We start from the raw sequence: 13248 nt of genomic DNA, 5'->3' as shown, positions 1-13248 counted from the left end.
TGCGCCTGCTACTCTTAAGCCCAAATGCCTTAGAAATGTAACTGCCATTTATAGAACAGGTATATTTCCCCTTTTCTTACAATACCCTGCTGTATTTTGGGAAATCAGCAGCTAAGCAACCTTTTGCCTTTGTGTATTTTTCAACAATTATAAATAAATATTCTTGTGAAAATGTGTCCATCTGACTGAATTATTTTCATGTGTGATTGACGCTAGTGTTTTCAGGCCAAGAGTAGGAGTCGCAGTTATCTTATGGCCTAGAACTTAGCTTTATCTACTCTGCAGCCACAAAAATATGATTCCAAATGTACTGAAAACTTTCTGTCCTGCATGTCATCTAGTTTCCTATAGAGAAGTGAAAAATTACCAAAACCAAACAGAATACTTGGAGATATAAGGGTATTACAAACAGCAATCTCGGTGTAACTTCCTGATTAGAAAAATGGCTCTAATTTCTTTTTAAACTAGTAGGTTTGGAAGTGAACTGCAATAACACATCAACCCTGGAAAATTGCTTAAGTGAAAGCCAACTTAGGTAATGTTCTGTAGCCTGGAGAATATAAAACTAGTATTGGACTTTAACAGACTTCAAGTGTGTGAAGTCAGTACTTGTGGACTGTTTTTCTTTGTAGCAGAATGACAGTGAATTATTTATTACTGCTAACTATATCACAGAAAAAAAATTGTAATGTTAGGAATAATTTTACGTGTAGTGAGCCGGCTGAATGTATTTAAAAAGTATGTTAAGACACAAGCCTTATTTATAGTTGGAGGAATGGGAGAATAGTTGATCTTTCCAATGGTTAATCACTATATAATTTGTTATTATTTTAAGGAATTTGGAATTTATTCTGTGTAAGTCAGAGGACACCAAACTTCTTAAGCAGAAGGATAAGCAACATCAGCAAGCTCACTCTGCCAGCAAGACAGTCTGGATTGAAGCCAGGGTAGGGATGAGCCAAAAGACCAGGTAAACCATTGTAATAACACAGAGGGGGTGATGAGGGCATGAAGAAAGGCAGTAATAAATGGGGAGCTAGGTGGAGAGGTGTGTATAAAGATGTTGATAGATGGGATCAATGGAACTTAGCCACAGGTTCAATGTAAAATTTAGAGGAGTCCAGAGTGAATCCTAGTTTTTGGCTTGGGTGATTGATGGAACTATTAATCAGAAGGACTTACACCCTTAGGAAGGGTAAGATCACATTTGAATATGTTGAATATAAAGTTCCTTGATGTTAAACATGAACTTTGAGATATCCTGAAGATATTTAAATATGTGTGTAGAGTTTAGGGAAGAATTCTGGAGCTGAAGGTATATATCTGAAATTCAAAAGCCACAAACTGATTAGAATGACCCAAGTCCTTTGGGATAGGATGAGAAAGGATGATCTTAGGGACATAAACCTGAGAAATCTCAGTATGAATGGTTCAGTCAGAATAAAAAGAATGTTTAAAAATAGAATAGTATGGAATAATAATATGCAACTTGAAGAAAGAAGTAAGTTCAGGAGTGAAGTAGATAACAGTAGAAAATACTTATGGAGGAATAATGGTTTCAGCCTTTTGGGGCGCAACTCGGTATCATGATTCATCTATCCCTTCCCCCCTCAGTCAGAGTTATAGTTGTTGCTTTTGTTTGTTCAGTAACTTTCCAGGATTAATACTCTGAAAACTGTCTTCCCTGAAGTACACAGCTGCTTATGTCTGCTCGTTTGTTTTTTGTTTGTTTGTTTTTGTTTGTTTGGTTTTTGCTTTTGTTTTTTTAAGACTGGTCTCCTGGATGCCACATTCAAGACAGCATAGGTTAGTAGTCAGTGATGAGTATGATGAACTACTAGACCATCACGTAATTAAATTTCAATTATATGTGAAATTGAAGCATCTCATTTAAATTTTTCACTTAATCCATTTCTCCCTCGTTTGGGCTCTGAGTGTCTGAACAACATGACTCCCTGCACTCCAGTGGATAAAAACATTCCCTATCTCCCCAATAAGGGATAAGTAAGTAGGCGGGGGTGTCGTCTGTATGAACCTTCAAACCCCTAATACTAACTTCAGCTAACAACAGCATGCTGCTTGAGGACAATGTTCTGTGTTATTTTTCCAAAGACAAGGACTTGGCACTCAGGATAGCTGTTTTGCGGGTTTTCTTCAGTATCTTGAACTTCTTTGCTCCTTTGTTCCTTTGGCATGTTTGCTTCTCTTTCTCCCAACTCTGAACTTTTCTTGCAGGTTCAAAGAAAGAATTTTTTTTTAAATCTGCTCAAAAGCTGAGTAACCCTTATATCTGAATCTTCTGATTTTTTTGCCTTTTTTCAGACAGAATGCTGCCCCCAAATAAACTTTCTTTTATAACCACAAAATATCTTTGTATTTAAAAACATGCACCTTCCCACCTTCAGCAAAAACTAAACAAATCAAGTTAGACCGTTTTCATCCTAGTCTTCATTTTTATCATCATCGAATCTCTTCTCAATGGTTATCATTGTCTTTTTACTCAAAATTGATGGATTTCCTCAAGATAGCATAGAAGTTAGAAATGAAGAGACAGACCAACTTTGTCTTGAATTCTTGGTGACCATTAAAGCATTTTAATCTCTCATGTATCCAGGGGCGTTGTAAGAGGTTAAGTAGAATAATGCCTATAAAACTCTTGAGTGTTTCCTTGGCCTAAGACATCAATGAAGCCATTAGTAAGTAATATGTATTATTCTTTAGTCATTCAACAACTATTTTTGACCACTTTCTATGTGCTAGGAACATAGCAAATGAAAAAACAGGTGTGAGTACTGCCCATATTCCCTGTAACTTCCTTCTATGATTCCTGCCTATATTTGTTTTGATGGTCTACTTGAAAGGCCTGAATTCTGAGCTTAAACATGAGTCCAGATCCCAACTCCATGCCTTATTGAGTGAATTTAGAAAAGTTATTCCTGGATCCTCTGAGTCTACTCAGGAGTAGAGTGGCATATATGTTTTAGAGTTTAATTGGGATAACTAAGGCAAGTATTTCAATTTCTTAGCCACATTGCTGGCATGTGTTGCAGCTCAACACATGTGAGCTTCCTCCTCTCTCCTACCTATATGTACATTTTCCAAGGTTTTCTCATTTTTCTTTTCTAATATTTTCTTCTGATATGATTTATGTGCATGAATTCAACTGTTACTTTAGCTAATATTCCCAAATCTATACTGACTACTTCAAACTCTTCAACATTCCAGTTACATTTCTTCATAAATCTATAGATAAGCTCAGTAATCTATATCTATCTAGAGGTCCACCATGACTTAAATTCCACATGTCTAAAATCACTGTTATCAATTTACTTTCAAATCAACTGCGTTGTAGGCATTTTCTAAGTGAGTTTTCTAAGTAAAGTTACTGCCAGTTATCTACAAGATGAATTCAAATTATTTAGTGTTACAGAAGCTGTGTGGTCTAAAAATTAATAAACCACTATTCAATAAGAATTCCATGTATTCCACAGATTTCTGAGTCATATGAACATTAGGGCTTAGACAGAAACAATTTTCATGTCTTTGAAGTTCATTTCTTATTAAGACAAGAAGCTGGGCAAGCTGACTTCTAACTTACTTATTCATAGATTTCATGAAAGTACAGTTTAAGTTGAATATCAACAAGGTGTCAGTGATGCATACATTTTCTAATTTTCTGAGGCAAATTCTGTTTTGAAAAAGGAAAAGTCACGTTCTTCCCTGGACCTCTTTTGTGTCATAGATTATGTCTAAGAACTTTTCACAGTGATGGTTTCTTTAAGTGATAATGGGCTACCAGCTAATTTCTGCTGCAAAGTGTGAACATTTGCCTCAAAACTTCTTTCTGTACTTTGAATGAAATGGTAAGATTTTGAATTAAGATTTATTTTTTCTTTGTGTTTTATGCTATTGATATTTCTTTTATATACCCAAACCCCTTGGATCTTTTCCTTTTTAAGTATTTAGTCTGACTTGGTCTGAGAACTGAGGTTATACTTTACTCGAGTGTTGGACACTTAGTGATGTCAGTTTTCAAGGAGATTCAAATAGATTATTTTTCTTTTCTCTCAATAGATTATTTTCTTTTCTCTCATAATGTTATCTCCACTCTTAAAGGTAGTTAACTGTCTAATATTGATTGACTACTGGATTCTGCTTCCCTCCATGGAGACATGGTGTTAGTTGCTCAGTCCTGTCCGACTCTTTGAAACCCCATGGCTCAAGTCCACCAGGCTCCTCTGTACATGGAATTCTCTAGGCAAGAATACTGGAGTGGGTAGCCATTCCCTTCTCCAGGGCATCTTCCTGGACCAGAGATTGAACCCAGGTCTCCCACATTGCAGGCAGATTCTTTACTGTCTGAGCCACCAGGGAAGCCCCCCATAGAGACAAGAGCTTGACCTACATATATGTCTCCTCCAAAATCCCCCAAAAACTGGATTCCTTGCAGATATTTTCATCCTTCTATATGCAGAGGAGTAGGAGGAATCATTTGAGTAAAGAGAAAAAAGTGAGTATGAACTTGAAATGAACAGAGGAAAAGCTCTTGATGAACAGAGGGTTATTATGGAGGTAGACTCAGGAAATAACTTGGTTCAGGTTAACTAGAGCTAGATTAACAAAGGCCCCACAAACCAGGAAGAAGAATTCACACTTTGTCCCAAAATATATAGGTCATTTTGTCAAGAGGAACTGAAATTCCTTATTTTACACTTAAGAAAGGGGTAATAAAAAGTTTGTTTGGAGTCAAATAATTTAAATATCAAATCATGCGTTTGGAGTCCAATAATTTAAATATCAAATCATGCTTAATGTTCATAATAAGGTTAAAAGGCTTTTTAAAAATAATAGTGTAAAATTAAACTGACTACACTTTAATTACTCCATTTTAAAGACAGAGTACTCTTACTATCTGATGTGAATTTTTTCCTCATTTTTGATTCCCTTTATTCAGGCACTCAGATAAACTAAGAATGTCTCAGAGGAGATAGTGACTTGAAGTATGCTCTGTAGGCAAAACTGCAGAATAAGCCAAACTTGGACATCATAAAATTGTAGCTTGTGTATGTAGAGAAATAATCATTAGATCCAATTATCTTTAGACAGACTGATGTTTTAAATTCTAATTGCAAAGTTTTAGCCTCATTAACATGTGTTTCATTTTATATGTTGGCTACCACATTTTATTGTTACAATTCATTAAAAATTATGTGAAAAATGAAGATGATCATAAACTTCATCATATAAGCAAAAGAAAAAATACTGCCTGAGTAATGATAGCAACACTTTATATTTGCATAGCAACTTCTTTTTAAGGAGCTCAAAACATTTCACAAATATTATCTCATTAATCCTATGAGTACAGCAATACAAAATAATTTTTAAAACTCCAAGCTGGGGAAATTGATTCCTTAAAATAGCTGCAGTTTGTTTCTAGTGTTGTACATTGAATTATGAACAAATAAAGTAAGATGTTCAGATTCATTTATTATTATTTTAAAATTTACATAGAATAAAAAGATGTTTTTTGGTCTAGGTTTCCATCAGTTTTAACACATACAGATGAATGTAACTACTGTTACATTCAGAATATAAAACAGTTCTATTGCTCAAAAAAATTACTTTGTGATATTCTTCTAAAGTCACTCTATCTTCCACATTTGCTTCTGGTAAGCGCTAATCTGTTCTCCATCTCTACTGACCTGCCTTTTTCAGAATTACATATAATTGGATTCCCAGAGTATGTAACCTTTTGAGCCCTAGTTCCTTTCCCTCACCATCTGTGTTATTATGTGAGTCAATAATTCATTTTTTATTGCTGAGTAGTATTCCATTGCATGGATATATCCAGTTTGTTTATCCATTCACCTATTGCAAGATATTTACATTATTTCTAGTATGAGTTAATTTTTCATAGAGCTGCTATATATATTTGTAATACATTTTTTTGGTAAAAACATTCCTTTCATAAGGTTAAACATCTTTGAATGGGATTGCTAGTGAGTGCCTGTTAACTTTATAATAAAACTAACAAAACAAAATACCTAGGAATAAACTTAACCATAGAGGTAAAAGACCTAGACTCTGAAAACTATAAAACATTGATAAATGAAATTGGAAATGCTACAAAGAAATGGAAAGATGGACTGGTTCAAAATTGGGAAAGGAGTACATCAAGGCTGTATATTGTTACCCTGCTTATTTAACTTCTATGCAGAATAATGTGGTGTTGGAGAGGACTCTTGAGAGTCTCGTGGACTGCAAGGAGATCAAACCAGTCAATTCTAAAGGAAATCAGTCCTGAATATTCATTGGAAGGACTGATGCTGAAGCTGAAGCTCCAAATACTTTGGCCATCTGATGTGAAGAACAGACTCATTAGAAAAGACCCTGATGCTGGGAAAGATTGAAGGCAGGAGGAGAAGGGGATGACAGAGGATGAGATGTTTGGATGGCATCACTGACTTGATGAACATGAGTTTGAGCAGGCTCCAGGAATTGATAATGAACAGGGAGACGTGGCATGCTGTAGTCCATGGGGTCCCAAGGAGTTGGATACCACTGAGCAATTGAACTGAACCAAACCATGAAATGGAAAGATATCTTGTACTATTGGATTGAAAGAGTTAATATTTTTATCATGGCCACACTACCAAAGAAATCTAAAGATTTAATGCAATCCCTTTCAAGTATCCATGATATTTTTCACAGAACTAGAACAAATAATACTAAAATTTATATGGAAACATGAAGACCTCAAATTGCCAAAGCAATCTTGAGAAAAAAGAATAAAATAGGAGATATAATCCTCCCAGACTCAGACTTTTCTTCAAAACTACAGTAGTCAAAACAGCCTGGTGGTGCTGGTAGTTATTCAGTGGCTCAGTCATGGCCAACTCTTTGTGACCCCATGGACTGTAGCACACCAGGCTTTTCTGTCCTTCACTGTCTCCAGGAGTTTGCTCAAACTCATGTCCATTGAGTTGGTGATGCCATCCAACCATCTCATCCTCTGTCACCCTGTTCTCCTGCCCTCAATCTTTCACAGCATCAGGGTCTTTGCCAGTGAGTCTTTTGCCACATCAGCCAAAGACTTGGAGCATCAGGCAAAATATTGGAGCTTCAGCTTCAGCATCAGTCCTTCCAGTGAATATTCAGGGTTGATTTCCTTTAGGATCGATTGGTTTCCTCTCCTAGCTGTCCAAGGACCTCTCAAGAATCTTCTCCAGCACCACAGTTTGAAAGCATCAATTCTTCAGTGCCCAGTCCTCTTTATGGTCTAACTCTCACATCTGTATGTGACTTGCATGAAAACAGATACAGATCAGTGGAACCAAGTACAGACCAAGAAATAAAGCCACACCTCTGTGGTCAATTCACGACAAAGAAGGTAAGAATATACAATGGAGAAAAGACAAATCTCTCAAGAAGTGGTGCTAGGAAAACTGGACAGCTCCATGTAAAATAATGAGATCAGGACATTTCCTCACACCATATACAAAAATAAATGGAAAATGAGCAAAGACCTAAATGGAAGACCTGAAACCATATAGCTCTCAGAAGAGGACATAATCAGAACACCCTTTGACATAAATTGTAGCAATAATCTTGTGGCTCTGTCACCTAAGGCAAAATAAAAGCAAAGATAAACAAATAGGACCTAATTAAACTTAAAAGCTTTTGTATAGCAAAAGATACCATCAATAAACAAAAAGACAACCTACACATAGAATGTGAGAAAATATTTGCAAATAATGTGATCAACAAAGAGTTAAGATACAAAATATATAAGTAACTCATACAACTCTTTCAAAAAATGCAAACAATCCAATAAAAAAATGAGTAGAAGACCTGAATAAACATACAGATGGCTAACAGGCATTGCTCAGCATCACTAATTTATTAGAAAAATGCAAATGTGATATTAATGCAACAAAAAGATATTACCTCACAGCTGTCAGAATGGCTTTCATCAAAAAGCCTACAAATAACAAATATTGGCAAGAATGTGGGAAAAGTGAACCCTGTACACCATTGGTAGGAATATAAATTGGTGCTGCTATTATGGAAGTAAAACTAGAAAAAGAATTACCATATGATCCAGTGGCTCCACTCTTGGGAGTATATCCAGGAAAAAAAGAAACTAATTCAAAGATGTATGCACTCTAATAGTAATAGCAGTGCTGTTTAAATAGCTAAGGGATAGAAGCAACCCAAGTGTCTATCAACAAGAATGGATAAAGAAGATGATCTGTAAAAATACTGAACCACTACATGCTGTTCATCTGAAACTAATATAATATTGTAAATCAAGTATACTCCAATAAAAATGTATGTTTTCAAATTTCCAAATATTTGGAGTTTTTCAGTTCTTTCTGTTATCCGTAGTTTAATTCCATAATGATCAAGAAATATACTTTGTATGATTTCAGTTCTCTTGAATATTTAATTTTTTATGACCACATAATAGCCAATCTTGAGAGTGTTCCATGTGTACTTGAACAGAATATGTATTCTGCTGTTGTTGGGTAGAGTGTCCTACAAATGTCAACTGAATCCAATTAATTGATGATTTTGTTTAGTATTTTTATATCCTTCTGGTTAATGGTACATGTTTTTCTGTCCTGTGGAAAGAAAATACATAGAGTTTCTTATGTATACCATGTATTTGGGTCTTGGATTTTAAAAATTCATTGTGAAAACCTTTGCCTTTTAATTGGTGTGTTCAGACAATTTAAATATAATTATTGATATTTTTGCATTTAGGTTTACTATGACATCATGTTTTCCTATTCATTCCTCCTGTTTTTTCATTCTTTCCTCTTTCCTGCCTTCTGTTGAATTATTAGAATATTTATATTTTAGTATTAGTTTTTGGTTTGTATATTAGATATTTTACTGTGTGTGTGTGCTTGGTCAGTTCTGTTGTGTCTGACTCTTTGCAACCCTATGGACTGTAGCCTCCAGGCTCCTCTGTCCATGAGACTTTCTAGGCAAGAACACTGGAGCGATTTGTCATGCCCTTCTCCAGAGAATCTTCCCTACCCAGGGATCCAACCCGCATCTCCTGTGTCTCCAGCATTGCATATGGATTCTTTACCACTGAACCACCAGAGAAGCCCAGTATTTTACTATATCTCTTTGTAACTTTCATTAGTGGTTGATCTAAGGTTTAAAATATACATACTTAACTTTTTACACTGCACTTAGAATTAGTATCTTACCACTTCAAGTGGAATATAAAAATTTTGCTACCTTAGAGGTCCCTTTAGCTTTCACTTTTTATGTTGTAGTTGTAATATGTATTACATCTACATATATTGAAAACCCTATCAGACTGCTGCTAATTGCTGCTTTTAATCATCAAATATATTTTTAAAAGCTGGAAGTGGATATTCTTATATTTCCACTGATGTTTACTTTCTGTTCCTTGTCCTTCATTACTGACATTCCAAGTTGGCCTGCAGTGTCATTTTTATTTAATCTGGAGAACTCACTTTTGTATTTCTTTAAGAGGACTACTGCTGGTACAAACTCTGTAGTTTTCCTCATCTGAGAAATCTTTATTTTGCCTCACTGATGGATAGTTTTACTGGATATAGAATTCTCAGTTGGCAGTTCTTTTCTTTCAGTACTTAAACATGTAAACCCATGGCTGATTCATATCAATGTATGGCAAAAACCACTACAATATTGTAAAGTAGTTAGCCTCCAACTAAAATAAATAAATTTAAAAAATTTTTTCATAGGTTCTAAAAAAAAAAAAGTCTGAAAGTAGACCACTGCTTTCTGGATTCTAATAAGAAACCTGCTGTCATTCAAATTGTCTCCATGTATGCATGTAATGTTTCATATTTGGGGGGGAGCTTTCGTGATTTTTTGCTCATCATTTGTTTTCAGGAGTTTGATTAGGGTGTTTCTGGGTGTGGATGTTTTTGTATTTATCCTCTTTAGACTTCACTGAGTTTCATAATTCTCTAGGTTTATATCTTTGGTCAAATTTGTCAAGTATTCAGTCATTTCTTAAAGTAGTGTTTCTTAAAGTACACTGTTTCTATTATCCTTCTGAGACTCAAGTCATGTGAAAGCTCAACCTTTCGGTATTATATCATATCACAAATCCCCAGTACTCTATTCATTTTTTAAAAATCTTTTTTTCCTTTCTGTCAGTCTATGTTCAAATTTATTGACTCTTTCCTCTGTCATCTCCATTTTTTTCTTCAATCCATCCAGTGAGTTTTCAGTTTTTGTTGTGTTTTTCACATCTAAAGCTTGCCTTTGGTTCTGCTTTTATGTCTTCTATTATCTTGCTGAGACTTTCTATCTTTCCCTTCATTTCAAGAATATTTGGCATTACTTTTGGGAATACATTTAAATACCTACTTTAAAGTCTTTCTCTGATAATTTTTACATCTGTGCCATCTCAGATTTGACATCTGTTGATTGTCATTTTTCTTGTGTGATACTGAGATTTTATTTTTCTCTTGTAAGTTACTTTACGATTTTATCCTGAAAATTTTTAGGATTATGATTTTGTTTTGTTTAAGTCTATTAAGAACATTGATTCTGTTATTCTTTTTTTATTTTAGTAGCTGTTGATCCTATAGATTCAGGCTATAAATTTCTACTTATTATCTGTGGGCTATAATTTCAAAGTCAGTGCAGTTTTTAAAACCTTTAAAAAATGTGCTATCTGAACCTGTCTTCTCTGTCCTCTACTCAGTAACATTCTAGCATCTGGAAAGTGGTTCTACCCCACAATTTATTTCTCAAAGTCTTTGATATGCCGCTAAGAGTCAGATTTAAGCATGCACAACTTGTGACTGAACCTAAGAGTACATATACAACTTTCTGGAATTATTTTCCTGAGTTATCATCTCTCTGTGGTCTCCTTGACACCTCTGTACCACAGGAACACCTTTCATGGTCCTTGGGCTAGTAAGCCAGGCCTTTAGACATCCACATTGCTGCCTAATTGCTATTACTGTGTCTGTCTGCAGGGCCAAACAGCAAGAGGATATACAAAGAAAAAGAACCAATGGGGCTACAGTCTTGGGACCAGTGTCACTGTGGTCAAAGCTCAATGTCACCTCGTTTGAGTTTTAGGTGCCTGCCTGACAGTCACTGCTTTTGTTGTCACTGCTGCTTTGGGATTGTCTAGGGCTAGGGTAAAAGACAACAGAAAGAAAACCACAACATTGGGTTTTCTTCACTTTCTCTGACTCCAGGGAGTGCCCTTCCTGCTTAGTAGCCTGCAAATAGCTTCTCTTGGTACTGTTTCTGTTAACATTCAATGCAGAGTCCCAGGTTTGGGGCTTCCTTTGAGTTTTCATTACCGACAAATACTGGAAAAGAATTGAGAAAGTGGGGGCTGGTGGGAGTTCATCACTGATTATGACAGTACTTCAAGTTTTGATTACCTTCCCCAATCTCTCTGCTACCATTTACTTTTCAGAGTCCTCAGAGAGCTGCTCTATGTATTATATCCAGGGGTTTTAGTTGCACTTGGAGGAAGAAGTAGGCTGGTATGTGTTTACTCCCGCATGATTAGAACCAGAAACCAAGGTTTAGATTTCTTGAATGCTAGTCATCAAATGAATCTTGAAAGTATGCTTTAGTCTGGAGGCTGAAACAAATGTCCAAACAATAATAGCATGTAAGATTTAAGCAACAAAGGTGCCAAAAACTCAAGCATTTCATTTAATAACTGTATGAGGGTTCGATGATAGGTGTTTTATCTATTTTTACTTTACAAGTAGGGGACTGAGGTACAAGGATATTGAGTAACTTACCCAGGGTTACACGGTGACTGATGGGAGTCAGGATTTGGATCCTGGTCATCTGGCTCCAGACACAAAGTTCCTAATCATATACATGTGTGCTTAGTTCACTATTTATATTTTCTCTTATTTGTTTTGCTTTAGTGCATATGATATTGTACATTTGGGGGAGAATATTAAGTGTGATTACTATGGCTACAAGCATAGCTTATTTTACTCTTAAGTGTAGAAAAGAGTGAAGATTAGTGGACAAACAAGTGATATTACTACTTCTCAGAGAGAGTAAGGGAAAATTTGGGGGATCAAAGTAGTTTTAAAGTCCCAGTTGATGAGTGTGTATCAGCTAGATTTATTCACATAGTCCTTCCTTCCCTTTCACATTTTTAAACTCTAATGTTAAATGGAAGAATATACAAAGGGTAGGAGAGTTCTACAAGAATCAGCTTCTACTGGGAAAAAAAAAAACAAAAAAACACCTTTTTTAAATGAAAACAATCAATAGCTTTCAATATCCATAAAACTAAAACCCCAACCAAAGTACTGTATGAATATATGCTCAGTTGCTCAGTTGTGTCCAACTTTTGCAACCCAGTGGACTATAGCCCCCCAGGCTCCTCTGTTCATGGAATTTTCCAGGCAAGAACACTGGAGTGGGTTGCCATTTCTTCCTCCAGTAGACCTTCCCAACCCAGGGATCATACCTGCATCTCCTGCTTTGGCAGGTGGATTCTTTACCACTGCACTGCCTGGGAAGCCCCAACCAAAGCACTATATATATATATATATATATATATATATATATATATATAATCTAGTGCTGTAAAAAGTGAATTAAGGGTGATCTTGGGCCACTGCAAGATGAGTACAGAGATTGAGTTTAGGAATTTTTATAGCAATTTGATAAAGCAACTTTATGTTGAATACAATTAAAAAGTAGGCTAAAATTTTATTGTCCTTGTTTTTATTTTATCATAGTAATTCATATTTACATTTTTCAAAAGTGTATCTGTGGGTTGAAAATTAAAAGCAATGAAAGCTGACTCTTTACCGTAACCAGTTTGAGAAATGCTGCACTAAACCACAGTGACTGCCTTCTAGTTTTAAATGAAACAATGGCAAAATTCATTCGAACACAGGGTTGCTGACATAATTTTCTTTCTTCAGTGATTCTTGACATTTCTAAAAAGTATGCCTGTATTTTAAATAAAGTTATCTTTGTTTTTAAGAGACAAAGACCTAGAGAAAGATCCCAGGAGTTGATTTTGAATCTGTCTGGAAGCTGGTGTTTGTATATATTTCTTTCCCTTCAAATTTTAGAATTGGAAGGTAAGCCCCTACAGTCCCATAATGAAGAGCTGAAAAAATGCTGCAGCAGGAAAGATCACTGAAGTCAGCCTGAAGGTACCAGCCTGGTGCTTCTCAGGCAGTTGGAGCACCCTTTGGACACCTGGAGTCTCAACCCTTGCAA

This window comes from Dama dama, chromosome 13, assembly GCF_033118175.1.
Source record: "Dama dama isolate Ldn47 chromosome 13, ASM3311817v1, whole genome shotgun sequence".
NCBI classification, from domain to species: Eukaryota; Metazoa; Chordata; class Mammalia; order Artiodactyla; family Cervidae; genus Dama; species Dama dama.
The sequence above is the reverse complement of the archived record's forward strand: the minus strand, read 5'-3'. Positions refer to the sequence as shown.